General features: G+C 47.4%; 1 non-coding gene across 1 annotated transcript; it reads left to right on the top strand.

Moving 5' to 3' along the window:
- The first annotated feature begins 739 nt into the window (after nucleotides 1-739).
- trnas-aga (transfer RNA serine (anticodon AGA)) lies at nucleotides 740-821 on the top strand. The gene has a single exon. It is a non-coding gene; the product is annotated as a tRNA-Ser (tRNA).
- The last annotated feature ends 15,778 nt before the right edge of the window (nucleotides 822-16,599 follow it).

The following is a 16,599-nucleotide window of genomic DNA, read 5'->3' as shown; positions in this document are numbered from 1 at the left end:
GTACAAACCTGGTTCTACTTTATTAGGGCCCAAAATAATTACATTACAAGATGGCTGGCCTTTTATATCTGGGCCCCGCACACACGTGTGCACAGCACAATAACCTCTGACAGTGGTGTCACCTGGTGGCTAGTAAACCCAAGGATACATACATGACAGTTAGGGATTAACAAGAAGAATTATTTTGATACCTTTCCTGGTTTTCTAAAGGTTACTAATCAAGAAATAAGAACAAACCTTCTTTAGTATAGCGCCTTTCAGGACGCCCCAAAGCACTTTAAACCAATGAAGTATTTTTTGAAGTGTAGTCACTGCTGTAATGTAGGAAATGCTGCAGCCAATTTGCGCTGAGCAAGCTCCCACAAACAGCACTGTGATAATGATCAGATAATCTGTTTTAGCGATGTTGGTTGAGGGGTAAATATTGGTCAGGACACCAGGGAGAACTCCCTTGCTTTTTTACAAAACGTGCCATGGGATCCTTTGCGTCCATTTGAGAGAGCAGACGGGGCCTGGGTTTAACGTCTCATCCAAAAGAAGTACCTCTGGCAGTGTAGTACTCCCGCAGTACTACATTTTTTTTCTACAATCTGATTCCTTAGTCAAAGATAAATGCATCCCTGTATCAAATGTTTTTGTCTTATGACAGTCCTGTGAAGCGCCTTGGGATGATTCACTACGTTAAAGGTGCTTTATAAATACAAGTTGTTGTTGTAACACCAGAACATATTGCACAACAGTAGTCGTGGCCGAGTGGTTAAGGCGATGGACTAGAAATCCATTGGGATTTTCCCGTGCAGGTTCGAATCCTGCCGACTACGATTCTCAGCATTTTTTTCTATAAAGGAGTTAGATGAGGTCCTTACTGCTAGAGGGAATCAAGGGGTATGGCGAGAAAGCAGGAATGGGGTACTGAAGTTGAATGTTCAGCCATGAACTCATTGAATGGTGGTGCAGGCTAGAAGGGCCGAATGGCCTACTCCTGCACCTATTTTCTATGTTTCTATGTTTCTAACAGCAAGAAGCTAGAAATCAAGGAACGATAGTCCAATGAATTCACAATCTGTCTGTAGTAAAATATTACAGAACATTCTGTTAAAGGGATAATGAAACCCTACCGAGCGATGAGATCGTGAACGAATCATAGAATATTACAGCACAGAAGGCGACAAATCGTTCCATTGTGCCTGTAACTTAGAAGAACTATCCAATTAGTCCCATTCCCGTGCTCTTTTTCCATAGCTCTGTAATAGTTCCTTTCAAGTAACTATCCAATTCCTTTTTGAAAGTTACTATTGATTCTGCTTCCAGCACCCTTTCAGGCAGTGCGTTCCAGATCACAACTCGCTGCGTAAAATAAATTCTATTCTCCCCCTGGTACTTTTGCCAATTATCTTAAATCATTTATATATAGAAACAAAGAAACATAGAAAATAGGTGCAGGAGCAGGCCATTCGACCCTTCGAGCCTGTACCACTATTCAATATGATCATGACTAATCATGCAACTTCAGTACTCCATTCCTGCCTTCTATCCATACCCCCTAATCCCTTTAGCCGTAAGAGCCACATCTAACTCCCTTTTGAATATATCCAACGAACTGGACTCAACAACTTTCTGTGGTAGATAATTCCACAGATTCACAATTCTCTGGGTGAAGAAGTTTCTCCTCATCTCGGTCCTAAATGGCTTACCCCCCTTATCCATGGAGCATGACCCCTGGTTCTGGACGTCCCCAACATCAGGAACATTCTTCCTGCATCTATAGAAAGAAAGGTTGTTCAAACAGCCCTGCAGAATGAAGAAAGTAGTGAGAGTAAATGAACGGATAAGGAGTACAGGTACGGATACAACATTGAAGGGTAATGTAAACTTTAGGACAATCACGAAACAATGCTGTGTAAAAGCTTGCATTGATAATTGACATTTGGCTTTAAATGAAAGATTAATTTATCTTGCCTCCTCTCCTGAGGATGTTTTCTCTGAGTAGAAAGGATTTCTACAGTCCCTGGTAGCCCTGTGACACCATGCCATAGTTGCTATTCTTTGTGCATAAGCCTAGACACTGAGTAATGGTAGGTTATTGACCATGCTGGCATCCTTGCTGAGTATGATTGTTCTCCCCATGTCCACACTTGTGCGTTTTCAACAGACGATAGCAGATATTGGGCTCAATTTTCCCCAATGTCGTTTTTTGGCATATTGCCAGAGTTACGCCGTTTTTCTTGGTCCCAACTATTCCAAAAAAAAGTAGCAAGTTTCCCCGTTCTATTTTTTGAAATTTGCACCGAGCAGCCTGTCCTGTAGCCTCGGAGGGTGGAGCCTAATGTCTGCGCTGAAAAAACGATGCCGCCCCTTCTGCGCATGCGCGAAAATAATGATGTTTTTGACGTGACTGCTATGGGTGCGCATGCCCAGTACAGCTCCCGGTCTGCATTCAGCCATTTTTAAAGAACCAGTTGTGTGTGTGAGAACTTTACTTTTCATTGGAAAAAATTGGAGCTGCAATACAAGATGCAACGCGGAGCAAGGACCGAGAATTTCTCACAGGATGAAGTGGAGGCACTGGTTATTGTAATTGAGGTCATATGTAACGAGCTGGACACCAGCAGAGGTCACATAAAAGTTTCACCAAAAGACATGAAGAAACGCTGGAACCAAGTTGCAGAAGATTACTGTGCAATGATGATCACCCCGAGGTTTGGAGGCCAATGCACAAAGTGGAAGGACTTTGGTCGAGTAGTTCATGTAAGTAATATTTTCATTTAATCAATGGAATTGCAATTGTAAATGTGACCATCTCTATCTGTCCCACCCAGCAGAAAGACACCCTCTCTAAAACGTTATATTTTCATCTTTGCAGAGGAAGGTGGCACACAACAAAAGGAAAAGAACTCAAACAGGAGCAGGCCGGCAAATCTACAGCCACTGACACCCTTGGAAGAGAGGGTCGCTGCTTTGATGGGTCCTGCCTGGAAAAAAGCAACCACCACTGCACAAGCTGGGCCCACACTTGAGGGAGAGGGTAAGTCCTGCAAATTCCACAGTCTGACTTTGCTAAATGTTAAGCACTGCGCGGGCTAGCCATGCTTTTGTTCATGGGGATGTCTCCGCCAGCTATGCATTGGTAGATGTAATGTGCTATCATTCATCGTGGTCCTTCAAGTGAGCCTGCTGCCTGTGCTGTGTGAGCCTACTCATGCCACCCATCCTGCCCCCTCCTCTGCTGCCAACCATTTGTCTGTTCTGTTATATTTTGCAGAACTTGAGGCCAACCCCGATGATGCAGAAGAAGATTCAGACGCAGAGGAGCCTGAAGAACAGAACATCTTCCAGAACAAGAGCATGGGGGTGAGGGGGAGGGGCTGGATGAAGCCCCCACTGTTGTACTCACTCTGTAGGAGGTGCAGGTGCCGCCCATTGAGGTGCCAGGCCCTTTCCTGAGTGGTACGAGTATTGAGACATTTCATGGTTTTCCACCGTCCGAGGCTACGGGTCCCAGTGGGATGCTGCGAGCCACACCCAGGGAGGGGAGGGGAAGGAGAGCTCGACAGTGCTTTCCTGAGGTGCAGGACCTAACAGATGTGGTTCAGATGATGGCAATGAGTGGGGAGAGCATTGACCTTACGTGATCACTCCGGGACACCATCAGTGGGGTGGGTGATAAGGTATTGGGACTGTCGGGAGAAGTAACAACACTCTCACAAGAAATGGGAATGCTGTCCGCGAACATGAGGGAGGGAGTATCTCAGTCAGCAGAAACAATGTCAGTGCACATGAGGGAGGGAATGTCGCAGGTAGCTGATGCGCTGTCAGTGAACATGAGGGAGGGAATATTTCAGGTAGTTCAAACGCTGTCAGTGAACATAAGGGAGGAATGTCGCAGGTAGCTGATACACTGTTGGGGCACATGAGGGAGGGAATGTTGGAGTTAGCTGCTGCAATAAGGCAACATGCCCAGACCCTGCGCCGATTGACAGGATCAACTGCTACTCCCACTCCAATCCCCAGACCAGCCTCTGAAGAGGCCCAAGCTGGGCCCTCCACATTACCACCTGCCCCCACCCCCCATCAAGAAGTGTGCATTACCCGATATGTTCGAAAGCTTGGTACCACCCGAGCAATGCTGCGCCACCACCTGCGGGCACTGGAGCTGTGGGTGGATTCATTCTGGAGCATCCACGATGCCGAGAATGATGTGAATAGCACATTTAGTGAGTTGGTCTTACCGCAGGTAAAGGATACACAGCTAGATAGGGGATGGGTGACCAACGGGAAGAGCAGTGTAAGGAAGATATTGCAGGGTCCCCTGCGGTCATCCCCCTGCAAAACAGATACACCATTTTGGGTACTGTTGAGGGGGATGACTCAGCAGGGGAGGGCAGCAACAGCCAAGTTCATGGCACCCTGGGTGGCTCTGCTGCACAGGAGGGCAGGAAAAAGAATGGGAGAGCGATAGTGATAGAGGATTCGATTGTAAGGGGAATAGATAGGCGTTTCTGCGGCCACAACCGAGACTCCAGGATGGTATGTTGCCCCCCCTGGTGCAAGGGTCAAAGATGTCCTGGAGTGGGTGCAGGACATTCTGAAAAGGTAGGGTGAACAGCCAGTTGTCATGGTGCATATAGGTACTAACGATATAGGTAAAAAAAATGGGATGAGGTCCTACGAGACGAATTTAGGGAGCTAGGAGCTAAATTAAAATGTAGGACCTCAAAAGTAGTAATCTCAGGATTGCTACCAGTGCCACATGCTAGTCAGAGTAGGAATCGCAGGATAGCTCAGATGAATACGTGGCTTGAGGAGTGGTGCAGGAGGGAGGGATTCAAATTCCTGGGACATTGGAACCGGTTCTGGGGGAGGTGGGACCAGTCCAAACTGGACGGTCTGCACCTGGGCAGGACCGGAACCAATGTCCGAGGGGGAGTATTTTCTAGTGCTGTTGGGGAGGATTTAAACTAATATGGCAGGGGGATGGGAATCTATGCAGAGTGACAGAGGGAAATAAAATGGAGGCAGAAGCGAAAGATAGAAAGGAGAATAGTAAAAGTGGAGGGCAGAGAAACCCAAGGCAAAAAAAAAAACGGGCCACATTACAGCAAAATTCTAAAGGGGCAAAGTGTGATAAAAAGACAAGCCTGAAGGCTCTGTGCCTCAATGCGAGGAGTATTCGGAATAAGGTGGACTAATTAACTGCGCAGATAGCAGTTAGCAGATATGATGTAATTGGCATCACGGAGACATGGCTCCAAGGTGACCAAGGCTGGGAACTCAACATCCAATGGTATTCAACATTTAGGAAGGATAGACAGAGAGTAAAAGGAGGTGGGGTGGCGCTGCTGTTTAAAGAGGAAATTAATGCTATAGTAAGGAGGGACATTAGCCTGGATGATGTGGAATCGGTATGGGTGGAGCTGAGTAATACCAAAGGGCAGAAAACGCTGGTGGGAGTTGTCTACACACGACCAAACAGTAGTAGTGAGGTTGGGGACAACATCAAACAAGAAATAAGGGATTTGTGCAATAAAGGTACAGCAGTTATCATGGGCGACTTTAATCTACATATTGTTTGGGCTAACCAAACTGGTAGCAATGCGGTGGAGGAGGATTTCCTGGAGTGTATTAGGGATGGTTTTCTAGGCCAATATGTCGAGGAACCAACTAGAGAGCTGGCCAACCTGGACTGGGTGATGTGTAATGAGAAGAGACTAATTAGCAATCTTGTTGTGCAAGGCCCTTTGGGGAAGAGTGACCATAATATGGTAGAATTCTTTATTAAGATGGAGAGTGACACAATTAATTTGGAAACTAGGGTCCTGAACTTAAGGAAAGGTAACTTCGATGGTATGAGACGTGAATTGGCTAGAATAGACTGGCAAAGGATACTTAAAGGGTTGACGGAGGATAAGCAATGGCAAACATTTAAAGGTCACATGGATGAACTTCAGCAATTGTACATCCCTGTCTGGTGTAAAAATAAAACGGGGAAGGTGGCTCAACCGTGTCTAACAAGGGAAATTAAGGATAATGTTAAAACCAAGGAAGAGGCATATAATTTGGCTAGAAAAAGCAACAAACCTGAGGACTGGGAGAAATTTAGAATTCAACAGAGGCGGACTAAGGGTTTAATTAAGAGGGGGAAAATAGAGTACGAGGGGAAGCTTGCAGGGAACATAAAAACTGACTGCAAAAGCTTCTATAAATATGTAAAGAGAAAAAGATTAGTGAAGACAAACGTAGCTCCCTTGCAGTCGGATTCAGGTGAATTTATAATGGGGAACAAAGAAATGGCAGACCAATTAAACAAATATTTTGTTTCTGTCTTCACGAAGGAAGATACAAATAACCTTACGAAGGTACTAGGGGACAGTGGGTCTAGTGAGAAGGAGGAACTGAAGGATATCCTTATAAAGCAGGAAATTGTGTTAGGGAAATTGATGAGATTGAAGGCCGTTAAATCCCCTGGGCCTGATCGTCTGCATCGCTGAGTACTTAAGGAAGTGGCCCTAGAAATAGTGGATGCATTGGTAATCATTTTCCAACAGTCTATCTACTCTGGATCAGTTCCTATGGACTGGAGGGTAGCTAATGTTACACCACTTTTTAAAAAAGGAGGGATAGAGAAACGGGTAATTAAAGACCGGTTAGCCTGACATCAGTAGTGGGGAAAATGTTGGAATCAATCGCAGTGCATTTGGAAAGCAGTGACAGGATTGGACCAAGTCAGCATGGATTTATGAAAGGGGAAATCATGCTTGACGAATCTTCTGGAATTTTTTGCGGATTTAACTAGCAGAGTGGACAAGATTGAATTAGTGGATGTGGTGTATTTGGACTTTCAAAAGGCTTTTGCCAAGGTCTCGCACAAGAGATTGGTGTGCAAAATCAAAGCACATGATATTGGGGGTAATGTACTGACGTGAATAGAGGACTGGTTGGCAGACAGGAAGCAGAGAGTCGCGATAAATGGGTCTTTTTCAGAATGGCAGGCAGTGACTAGTGGAGTGCCGCAGGGCTCAGTGCTCGAACCCCGGCTCTTTACAATATACATTAACGATTTAGATGAAGGGATTGAGTGTAATATCTCCAAGTTTGCAGATGACATTAAACTGGGTGGCAGTGTGAGCTGTGAGGAGGATGCTAAGAGGCTGCAGGGTGACTTGGACAGGTTAGGTGAGTGGGCAAATGCATGGCAGATGCAGTATAATGTGGATAAATGTGAGGTTATCCATTTTGGGGGTAAAAACACGAAGGAAGAATATTATCTGAATGGCGGTAGATTAGGAAAAGGGGAGGTACAATGAGGCCTGGGTGTCATGGTTCATCAGTCATTGAAAGTTGGCATGCAGGTACAGCAGGCGGTGAAGAAGGCAAATGGTATATTGGCCTTCATAGCTAGGGAATTTTCGTATAGGAGCAGGGAGGTCTTACTGCAGTTGTACAGGGTTTTGGTGAGGCCTCACCTGGAATATTGTGTTCAGTTTTGATCTCCTAATCTGAGGAAGGACGTTCTTGCTATTGAGGGTGTAAAGTCCTTACACAATACCACAAATCCACACGAGGCACATTCCATGGACAAGTTCACTCCATGACCTGAACCTTTATTCCCAGGACCAAGAAGTGATGACCCTGCATGGGACCTCCCTTTATATACCTGAATGACCAGGTGAGGAGTGTCTCCCATAAGTTCACCCCCTGTGGTCAAGGTGTGCATTTCTTACATATATACAGTGTTGTTACATAAAGGTTACATAAATGACATCACCTCCCCCTCAACATCTTATTGGGATCATAGGTTAAGTCTCTCGGGTGGTCTGCGCTCTCTCGTGAAGCACCGCAGGTGGGGCTCTGGTTGTTGAGCCTTGGTATGCGTGTCTGTCACCTGTGATGATTCCGGCTTGTCCGGGCTTACCGCAGGGACTGTGCATGCTGCTGAATGTTCTTGTTGCTCGTTCACTGACGGTGGTGTGAATACCATCTCATGATCTTCCTCAGGTTCCTCAGTTTCCATGCTGAAATTTTTTTTACTTGGTCCAGATGCTTGCGGCATATCTGCTCATTGTTAAGTTTAACCACTATGAACCTATTCCCCTCTTTGTCTATTACAGTACCCTCAAGCCATTTGGGCCCCAAAGCGTGGTTGAGAACAAATATGGGGTCATCAATTTCTATATATCTCCCTCTTGAATATTCGGTCATGGTACTCGTTTTGGGACTGGCACTTGCCCTCAACAATGTCGGACAGGACTGGATGAATGAGGGACAGCCGAGTTTTGAGTGTTCATTTCATGAGTAGCTCCGCGGGCGGGACCCCCGTGAACGAGTGCAGCCGGGACCTATAGGCCAGCAGGAGGCGCGATAGGCGGCATTGAAGGGAGGGTCCTTGAATCCGGATTTATGATTTTGTTTTATGATTTGGACCGCACGTGCCGCCTGGCCATTGGAGGCCGGCTTGAACAGTGCTGCCCTGACATAGTTAATACCATTACTCGACATGAACTCCCGGAATTCGTAGCTTGTGAAACATGGGCCATTATCGCTAACAAGGATGTCCGGCAAGTCGTAGTTCGCAAAGACCGCGCGCAGACTCTCCACGGTGGTGAATGTCATGCACGAATTCAAAATGATACACTCAATCCATTTCGAGTACGCATCAACCACAATGAGAAATATTTTTCCCATGAACGGGCCTGCATAGTCTACGTGAAACTTGACCATGACCTGGTGGGCCAGGGCCACGGGCTGAGTGGGGCCTCCCTGGTGGCATTACCTAGCTGGGCACATGTCGCGCACCTGCGAACACAGTGTTCCAGGTTGATTCAATTCCCGGCCACCACGCATGTGATCGGGCAATAGCCTTCATCAGCATGATGCCTGGGTGCTCGCTGTGGAGTTCTCTGCTGAATGCTTCCCTGCCGCTCTGGGGCATGACTACCCGGCTGTAGGCAGTCGGCTTGGATGGAGAGCTCATCCATCCGCCTGTGAAACGGTCTGACCTCCTCGGGGCATGCCCCGTGTGCGGGCGCCCAATCCCCAGTCAGGACACATTTCTTAATCAGAGATAGGAGGGGATCTCTGTTTGTCCAGGTTTCGATCTGGTGGGCTATTATGGGGGAGCCTGTGCTGTCAAAGGCATCGACGGCCATGACCATCTCTGTGCTTTGCTCCGCTGCCCTCTCAGTGGTGGCCAGTGGAAGCCTGCTGAGTTCATCAGGCGCAGTTTTCGGTGCCGGGCCAGTGCCGGATGGTGTAGTCATAAGCAGCCAGCGTGAGAGCCCATCGCTGTATGCGAGCTGACACATTGGCATTGACACCCTTGCTTTCTGACAGCAGGGATGTTAATGGCTTGTGGTCTGTTTCTAATTCGAACCGCCTGCCAAAAAGGTACTGATGCATCTTTTTCACCCCATAGACACATGCGAGTGCTTCCTTCTCAACCATCCCATATCCTCGTTCAGCTTGAGAGAGCGACCTGGAGGCATAAGCCACAGGTTGTAGTTGGCCCTCAGCGTTACCCTGCTGCAACACGCACCCAGCCCCATAGGACGATGCATCACATGTCAGAACCAATTTCTTATGGGGGTTGTACAGGATCAACAACTTATTGGAACAAAGTAGGTTCCGCGCCCGATTGAAAGCCCGTTCTTGACAGTCCCCTAAAAACCAATCGTAACCCTTACGCAGGAGCAAGTGTAGTGGCTCCAACAATGTGCTTAAGTTCGGCAGAAAGTTCCCGAAATAGTTCAAGAGTCCCAGAAATGAACGCAATTCCGATGTGTTGCAGGATCTGGGCGCTCGTCGAATCACCTCCGTTTTGGATTTGGTCAGCCGAATCCTGCCTGCAGCAACCCTCCTGCTCAGAAACTCGACCTCGGGAGCCAAAAACACACACTTAGACTTCTTGAGTCGCAGGCCTACCCGCTCCAGTCGGAGTAGCACCTCCTCCAGGTTGTGGAGGTGTTCCTCAGTGTCACGACCGGTGATGAGGATGTCATCCTGAAATACGATCGTTCCAGGAATGGATTTGAGCAGGCTTTCCATGTTTCTTTGAAAAATCGCGGCCGCTGATCAAATGCCAAACGGACACCTGTTGTAAACAAACAGTCCCTTGTGCGTGGTGATGGTGGTCAGTAGTTTAGATTCGTCGGACAGTTCTTGGGTCATGTAGGCTGAAGTGAGGTCCAACTTGGTGAACAGCTTGCCGCCTGCCAGCGTGGCAAAAAGGTCCTCCGCTCTTGGGAGCGGGTATTGGTCTTCGAGGGACACCCGGTTGATAGTGACCTTGTCGTCGCCACAGATCCTGACCGAGCCATCCGCTTTTAGGACGGGAACGATGGGGCTCGCCCGGTCACTGAATTTAACGGGCGAGATGATGCCCTCTCTCAGCAACCAGTCCGACACGCTCTCAATTTTCTCCCGCATCACATACGGCACAGCTGTGGCTTTGTGGTGCACTGGTCTGGCGTCCGGGGTGATGCGTATCACTACTTTAGTACCTTTGAACGTCCCGATGCCAGGTTGAAATAGTGACTCAAATTGCTGTAACACCTGTGAGCTTGAACTTCGCTCCCACAAATGACATGGCATGCACATCCCCCCATTTCCAGTTCATTTCAGCTAACAAGCTCCTCCCCAACAGTGCGGGACCATTGCCGGGACAATCCAGAGTGGCAGCCAGTTCACCGATCCATTGTGTGTGACCGCCAGCATTGCACTGGAATGATTTCTTTGGTGTACGTCCGTAATTGCGTTTCAATGTGTTCTAGTTTGGGTCTGCTGGCTTTGAGTGGGCACAGCTTTTTGAATTGTTGAACACTCATGAATGATTGGCTGGCCCCCGTGTCCAGCTCCATGCATACAGGGATGCCGTTTAATAGGACTTTCATCATCATAGGTGGCGTTTTGGTATATGAGCTGTGAATGGTTGCCACATGAACCCGCTGAACTTCAGCATCCATTTATTTGCCCCAAGCGTCATCCTGCCTCGCAGACCCCTCATCTGGTTCATCCACCTCATATATTAGCCTGGTTACAGGCATTCTGCACATTCTAGCTAAATGGCCACTGAGGTTACAATTTCTGCAGACGAACTGTTGAAACCTGCAAGTCCTGGCAGCATGTCTGCCCCCACACCTCCAGCATGAACTGAGATTCCCATTGTTGTGAACAAAAGAGCTGCTACAAGGCACTCCTCACCTATTGTCCCTTTGACTGCCCTTGAGAACCCTGTTAGTGGGTGTCAATGGCCCCATCCCGGGCCGCATAATCCACTGGGGGGGTGTAAATGTCCGTTCAGCCTGCCATTGTCTCTGTTGGAGACTTACTCTTGGATCTATTGCTGCCTGGGGTGTGTCGAACTGCCCTTACCTGCCTGCGGGGCTCTGTGTTGCGTGTATGATATTGACTCCCTGATCCATCGCCATCGTTGGAGGCAGAATTGAGCGCGTATATTATTTTGGTTTCTTCCTCCCCAGCCATAAAAGTCTGAGCCATCAACGCCGCCGCTTCCAAGGTCAAGTCCTTGGTTTCAATTAGCTTTCTGAAAATCCCAGCATGACCAATACCCTCAATAAAGAAATCCCTTAGCATCTCCCCCCTGCAGGCGTCTGTGAACTTACAGAGGCTGGCCAAGCGCCGGAGGTCTGCAACGAAATCCGTTATGCTCTGTCCTTCCCGACATCGGTGGGTATAGAATCTGTGTCGGGCCATGTGTATGCTGCTCGCCAGTTTGAGGTGCTCACCGATTAGTTTGCTGAGCTCTTCAAAGGTTTTGTCTGCCGGCTTCTCGGGTGCTAGTAGGTCTTTCATGAACGTGTAAGTCTTCGGTCCACAGCTGGTCAGCAGATGAGCCCTTCGCTTGTCGGCCGCTGCGTCTCCCCGCCAGTCCTTCGTGACAAAACTCTGCTGGAGCCTCTCAATGAAATCGTCCCAGTCCTCACCAACACAGTACCGTTCCTCTGTGCTACCGGTGGCCATTCTCGTGGGTTGTTGATTCCTGTTTCTCATCGCCAATGTAAAGTCCTTACACAATACCACAAATCCACATGAGGCACATTCTATGGACAATGTCACTCCATGACCTGAACCTTTATTCACAGGACCAAGAAGTGATGACCCTGCGTGGACCTCCCTTTATATACCTGGATGACCAGGTGAGGAGTGTCTCCCACAAGTTTACCCCCTGTGGTCAAGGTGTGCATTTCTTACATATATACAGTATTGCAGTGTTGTTACATAAAGGTTACATACATGACATCGGGAGTGCAGCAAAGGTTCACCAGATTGATTCCAGGGATGGCTGGACTGACATATGAGGAGAGACTGGATCAACTGGGCCTTTATTCACTGGAGTTTAGAAGGATGAGAGGGGATCTCACAGAAATGTATAAGATTCTGATGGGACTGGACAGGTTAGATGCGGGAAGAATGTTCCCGATATTGGGTAAGTCCAGAACCAGGGGACATAGTCTTAGGATAAGGGGTAGGCCATTTAGGACTGAGATGAGGAGAAACTTCTTTACTCAGAGAGTTGTTAACCTGTGGAATTCTCTACCACAGAGAGTTGTTGATGCCAGTTCATTGGATATATTCAAGAGGGAGTTAGATATGGCCCGTACAGCTAAACAGATCAAGGGGTATGGAGAGAAAGCAGGAAAGGGGTACTGAGGGAATGATCAGCCATGATTTTATTGAATGGTGGTGCAGGCGCGAAGGGCCAAATAGCCTACTCCTGCACCTATTTTCTATGTTTCTATGTTTCTATGAGTCAACAAGACCAAGCGCAGCGGGCGGTCTTAGAATAAGGTGGAGGAGAGATGGGTGCAGCCTTTCTTTCCTGCTGCTGCTGTTGTTGTTGTTATTATTGTTGTTATTGTCATAACTGTTCTCAAATTTAAATTTTTTGTAACTTGTGTAAATTTACAAGTTTAGAAGTTTGTAAATGGTCTTAAAGTTTTTAAGTGATCTTAAATGAATAGTTTAAAGTTTGATACAAGAATATTTTTATTAAAGTTAAGTTAAGTACAAACAATTGTTAACATTTTGAATAAAATATATTTTCAATTATAACTGAATCATTTCCATCATTTGTTCCATTAACACAACACAACATTACAGAACAGGTCCAAACAGTAAACATGGTCCATTTGGAATAGTTGCCGCTGAGCCTTCAGGCAGCAATGATGAGCTGCTGGTGCAAGGCTCGAGCAATTGTTAAAGGGGCATGACGGCCCGCCCTCTTCCGCCGTCGTGCTCCGGGTTCAGGTAGTTGCATGGCTTCCTCGTCCTCCTCCTCCACCTCCTCGTCATCTGCATCTTCCACATCATCATCAGCCACTCTCACCTGAGGTGGGTCTTCGACTACAAGCTGCTGCTGCCTCATGATGGCTAAGTTATGCAGCACACAACAGTGAACTGACCGACAATCTTAGGGGTGTATAGCAAGTAGCCTCCAGAATGGTCCAGGCATCGGAAACGCTGTTTCAAGATGCCAACAGTCCTCTCTATGATGCTGCGTGTCGCAATGTGCGACATGTTGTATTCCCGGTCAGCTTCCATCTGGGTTATGCGTAGGGGCATCATGAGCCAGGTGCCGAGGCCGTACCCTTTGTCTCCCATTAGCCAGCTCTGCCCTTCTGGCTGCTACTGAAACATGGCAGATATAGTGCTCTCGCATAGGATGAACGCATCATGGGTGCTGCCAGGGTATCTCACATCAACTGATATGATATGCTGCATGTTGTCACACACAAGCTGCACATTAACGGAGTGGAAGCCTTTTCTGTTCCTGTTCATCTCGGAATCCTTCAAAGGTGCTCACAAGGCAATGTGGGTACAATCAATGCAGGCCTGTACCTTTGGGAAGCCAGCAATCCTGGAGAAGCCCACAGCCCTGTCACGCATTACCTGGGCGGTCATGGGGAACTTTATGTGGTCATTCCTCTGGGCACATAGTGCAGCAGTCACCTGCCAAATGCAGATATCTGTTGCATGTTGAGAAATGGCGCACACATCTCCAGTTGTAGTCTGGACTGATCCAGATGCATAGAATGAAAGTGCATCTGTAACCTTCACTTCAACTGACAAAGCAGTCCTCCTGACACTTTAAGGTTGCAGGTCTGCTTTGATCAACTCACAGATCTTAGTTTCAAAATCTTTGCAGAAACGCAGCCTTCTCACACAGTCTGCATCACTCAGGTGCAGGTATGAACACCTGTTTGATATACCTGACGTAGGTAAGGCCTCCTGCCCATCATCCTACGTGCTCAGGGGTTCCTCATGCGATGACATCGAATCAATTGTCTCCTCCACAGCACCATCATGCAGAAGGTTTGCACAAGGTATGGCATTGTCAGTATTGCCCTTATAATTAAATTGTACCTTTGCAAGAAACTCAAAATGGTAGACAGGACAAGGTTCTTGGTTCTCTCTCCCCAAGGTTGACTCCCTAGTATGGAGCACTCCCTGGTCTGAGCAGGCGCAATGATCGGGAAACCCCCTGCCGCCCAGCCCCCCACCCCACCCCAGGCTTCAGTTGGTGGGTAGTGTAAGATTCTCATGCCTTCCGTTCGCCTACTACAGCCCCCTACCCACCCCAGGCTTCTCTTGAAGCTGAGTCCTGAGCCCCGGTGTCCGGGTGAGGGACCGATTCTGCCGGCCGACGCTCCGACCCTCGAGCCCGGTTTGGAGACGTTCAGTGATAGCCTGCCAGTTTAAAAAAATGAATACTTAAAGAATTCCATTAAACTTCCATTTCCTGCATTTCAAGTTTTAAAAATTTAAGCTTGATTATGGATATTTATGTGTTCTTGACTCCCTCCAAATCTTTGAATAAAAACAATGGCGTCTTTCTGCGCCGATATTTTGATGTGCGCTGGTTTTTCTTAAGTCTCCAGAGGGTTTCTGGGAGTGGTCACATGCACCGTCCTGGGAGAAATTTAAATTGGCCAAACTTCCATAATTGTGAAAAACTGGCGCAGACCTTCGGTTATGCCACCTGACGCAAAACAAAATGACCTAAAAAAATCGTAACTAACTGTGTTATGCTGACGCACAAAGGTGGGAGAAACGTGGATTTTAAAATTTAGGCTAAAAAAAGCGGCGCTCGCCAAAAAAACGGCTCAAATCACTGGGGGAAATTGAGCTCAATGAGTTAGCATGGGAAGTAATATTCCCTCTAATTTTTGGGGGGACTGCGCGTCCCCTTTAACAGGTTGTGCAACCCATTAAAAGTTCTGCACATGTGCAGTTTTCCCATTTAAAAGCCACTGAGCCGGCTGCGCAGGACCTCCAGAGTGCTGCTCCGCTTAAAGGGAACATTAGTGTAATCCCTTGTTGATTACTCCCTTCCCTCCCTCAGGGGATCTGAGCCGAATGGTACTGTTCCCTCCATGGGCTGACCAAAATCAGATAACTCAGCACAGGTCAGCAATTGAACCCAGTGTCTTCTTGTCTTAGTATGTTGCCAGGTGGTGTTGAATAGGACTCTTGTTTGACACTGGGACTTTCCTGTATTACTGATAAATATCAATATGTAAATGTTGCACTTGGAGCACCTGCTCATTTGGTATATGGAAAATCGATTTACTGTATATGCCAAACAGCTCAGCGGGTAAATGCACCAAGTGCAGTGTGGTACTCAGCCATGACGGACTATCAAAGTCCCAGGTCAATCTGCGGTCCAAGCCGAGACAACAGGCATTGGGTAGAATTGCCAGTGGAGGCAATATGGTTCACCTCATCATCCTTGGACTACAGAGGGGAAAATCGACCAGGGTTTTCTACTCCTGAGAGTTATCCAGTGACGGAAACTACAGGTGTAGGGATGGCAGGTGGACTCATGGGCCACAGCAGTCATATTCATTACCTCACCCCTTCATCTGATCATGGTGAGGAACAATCACTAGCAGCCGTTACCTGAGTTCACAGCCGAACGCTGATTTTTTCGGCCAGTTATTGTTGGGATGTGGAACTTCAGACGGTGTGAGTCAGTGCCGATAGGATATGTGAAAGTAGATGTCAAATGAAAATGTGCGCTGTGCATAAAAATGCACTTTTTAGTCTTTCGCTATTATTTTCACTAAAATAGATTTACAGCTGTGTGACTAGAATGGAAAACAAAAAGTCCTCCTCTGGGTCCTAGTGCTGACTACAGATGATTCGATTGCTATCCACGATTCATTTCCCAACATCGGCTTGTGTGTAGCATCCCAGGACATGGCGAGGCAGCTTTCTCTGCCTCTCAGTGACCGCTGATCACGCCAGTCAATCCACGCAGATTCAAGGTAAAGGGTCAAGACTCAAATTCTTTATATTTTGTTTCCCAACTGGAAGCTGATGATTGTGGGGACCGGATCATTTACATTCTTCAGTCTCCAGTCGTCGTTAAATTTGATTCATTTTCTGATGCTGCAGTATGTGGAAGAGCAGCAGTTCATCCTGGGCAATGTAGGAATTAACTTCAAGCTGCATGTTTATTAAAAGTCCTTACATGTAAAGCGTGCCTGTGGGTCAGAGGTTGGGCATCAAACAACAGAATAGAAAAGGCACTGGCCTTGTCTCCCCACAGCACTGACTAATTATAAATAGTAATCCAGCACT

Source organism: Pristiophorus japonicus, chromosome 3 (assembly GCF_044704955.1).
Source record: "Pristiophorus japonicus isolate sPriJap1 chromosome 3, sPriJap1.hap1, whole genome shotgun sequence".
Lineage (NCBI taxonomy): Eukaryota > Metazoa > Chordata > Chondrichthyes > Pristiophoridae > Pristiophorus > Pristiophorus japonicus.
Note: the sequence above shows the minus strand (reverse complement) of the source record. Positions and strands in the feature narration are given on the sequence as shown.